The sequence below is a fragment of the Myotis brandtii genome, unplaced genomic scaffold (assembly GCF_000412655.1).
Source record: "Myotis brandtii unplaced genomic scaffold, ASM41265v1 scaffold71, whole genome shotgun sequence".
NCBI classification, from domain to species: Eukaryota; Metazoa; Chordata; class Mammalia; order Chiroptera; family Vespertilionidae; genus Myotis; species Myotis brandtii.
The window spans coordinates 5349128-5352421 of NW_005370787.1; positions in this window are offsets into that span (position 1 = coordinate 5349128).

Genomic DNA, 3294 nt, shown 5'->3' on the forward strand with positions numbered 1-3294 from the left:
CTGACAGTTAATTTGCATAAGGATATGCTGATTAGCCAAATGGGAAGGGTAGCGGTCGTACGCTAATTACCATGTTTCTCTTTTATTAGTGTAGATTACTAGAGGCCTGGTGCCTGAATTTGTCCACAGCAATCGAGGCTTATTGGGGGGCCGGCTGGGGGAAGGGACCCCGGGAGGTTGACCGGCCGGCCCCCCATCAGGGCCAATCAGGGGGCTGGCCAGGTGTGTGCGGGGGAGGGGCTGCAGGAGGTTGGCCAGTGGGGGGAGGGGCTGTGGGAGCACACTGACCACCAGGAGGCAGCTCCTCGTTTAGCATCTGCCCCCTGGTGGTCAGTGCACTTCATAGTGACTGGTTGACTGGTCGACTGGTCATTCCGGTCATTCTAGTTGTTCGATTATAATGGTCATTTAGGTTTTTTTTAATATAGTGTATTATTATTTTTTGAGAGAGAAAGAAAGATAGAGGGAGAGAGAGAGATAGAAACATTGATAAGAGAGAAATATTACTTGGCTGCCTTTGTATGCCCCCTACTGGTGATTAAGCCTGAAGCCTGGGCATGTGCCCTGACCAGGAATCAAATCAGTGACTTTTTGGTGCATAGGGCAACACTCAACCACTGAGTCACACTGGCCAGGCTGTTGCTTAATTTTTTAATTTAATCTTAAAAAAATCTTTCTCATTGATGCCCATAACTGTAGCTCATTGATTTTTCCATCCCATAAAATGTTCCAGTGTATCAGTAAGTATGTCACAATTTATTTATTTTATCTACTGTCATGGGACTTTTGAATTATTTGCAGGGTTGTTATTTATTTATTTGTTTGTTTGTTTTTTTGCTATTGTGAACAATATAGCTATGAACTTGGACATGCCTTTCAATGTGCAGAAGGAGGAATTTCTCCAGACTGTAGGATTATATAGAGATATGGTCATACAGTATGCATATATTCAACACTACCAAGTAAAGTATAATTATTTTTCCACTTTGGTTTTAGCATTTACACCCCTACCAGCTGTGTATGGATGTAAATTCAACTTTTCACAACAAGACAGTCCTGTGTAGCTTTATCTATATCCTGAATTGCTGTGGAACAACTGCAGTTGGAAGAAAGAAGGAGCTTGATATTAATTTCCTTTAAGTCTTACATTCTCTGTGGGAAGAGGAGGTAGGTTGTACATAGGATTCTAATTAATGCTAATGTAAGTTATGTTGGATAAATAAGGGAAAATTAAGTAGTAGACCTGAAGAAGAAAGAATATTTTTCCATTGCTCTTATTTAGCTCTTTGAACTTTATGGCTTAGTGTGAAGGTATCCCAGAATATATGGCATAGTATATGTAGGATAACACACACCAAAGTAATTTTTTTCTTATTTTGTAAGAACTGTAATAGTACAAAAGTGATAGCTGACTATCGATTTTGGGGGAAATCTTTTTGTTAATTTTATTATAATTTTTCTTTGATGCTATGAGAATATCAATAATTTTATAATTAATAAGTTTCTTGAAATGGCAGTCCCTACAGTCTACAAATTACTCTAGTTGTTTTTTGGTTTACAAAATGAAAATATAGTCAAGTTTTACATTTTAAACAATAAACAACTTTTATTTCCTCACTATTTTAAATTATGTTAATGAAATATTTTTAAAGGGTTTGGGACAAACTGTCTTATCGTCAAATGTGAAAAAGACACTTATTAAAAAGAGTCTGTTTAATTGTAAAATCAAATTTTTCTAATTTCAAACTTCCAATATTTTAGGTATATAACATTTTGACCCTAGTTTGCTAACTAGCAAAAATGGATGATTCCAAAAAATATAGAACTTATAAGAAAATGATGAAAATATTTTATATGACCCAATTGAAATCAACAAAATGTTTTCAGTTATAAGTATATTATGGTGTTCATTTCTGCCATACATAATTCAATGGTGCTATTGCTACAATGAAAATATTGCAAAAATTTAGTAAATAATATATAATTGGAAGTAATTATTAGTTATGAAGGGAGTATTTAACCAATTTAATCATTTTCTCCCAAATATTTCATATGTGTATATAAATCAAAATTCAACATGAATTTATTATTTTGCAAAGAATTTTGCAAAGAATAATGCTAACAATGAAGGAGAAATTAAGTTACTCTTCTTTACTGTTTATTAATTTATACATAAGCAACCAATAAATGTCAATTTGATAATTCAGTTTTGTTCTTTACTAATATTTTTAAAGGTATAAATAAAACATGCTGTGTTTGACAAGTATTTTTGAATCAATAGTTTCTTAGTAGGACCCAGGCTCACATTGGGACAATGAATCAAGAGATAAGATCTCATTTTAACAATTGTGCTTCAAAAGGGAAAAAATGGATTTACTACTAGTTTTCTTTTACCTGTACATTCTGTCCTTAGCTACAGCATGCACAGCTTGACTATTTTAAGTCATTGAACAGCTGCTAATTAGTGGTTTTAATAGTCAAGAAAAGGGTGAAGCATGTTGTGCATATAAACTGAACCTAAATGTGTTTCTTTTCTGAATACAGTTGACTAAGAAAAAGCCGTTAAAAATTGTATTTTTCTTCACGATCCAAAGTAACAACTATTCAGATCTGCATCTTCATGTACTTCCTAATTCATCTTTCCTAATGACCCACAATATACATATTTTGAAATAATTATTTTAAATTTACAGCCTTTAAGATAATTAGTAGTTGGCACATATAAACGAAAGTGATAATTATTTTATCTACCAGGAGAGCATGCTAACTTAAAAAAAAATTCATTATCTTTCTGTGTATGGGAATTATAATCCTTATGGTTTTTTTCATTAAAAATACTGCCAAAATTGCTCAAGTAATGTTAATGAAAACAAATGATAGTTGTAAAGTTTTCCAGAATGATCAGACCTGATCTATTCAGAATTAATGAAAATTCTGAAGTCTAGATAACTTAAAAGATAGAAAAAAAAATTTTAGTTTCAAGATGTGGTTCACATCAACATTAGGACATGGTACTAAATTTAACACCAGCTTTAAAATTTTAGATGCCTTAGAAAATCGTATATAATACAAATAGTTGAGAGACTGTTCTGAGTATGATAACTTAAATAGAAAAAAAAATTTTAGTTTCAAGATGTGGTTCACATCAACATTAGGACATGGTACTAGATACACCAGCTTTAAAATTATTTATGCCTTAGAAAATTGTATATAATACAAATAGTTGAGAGACTGTTCTGAGTATTTATTGTCACTTTGTATCAAATGCTAATATTGGGCTTTACCTGAAAACAG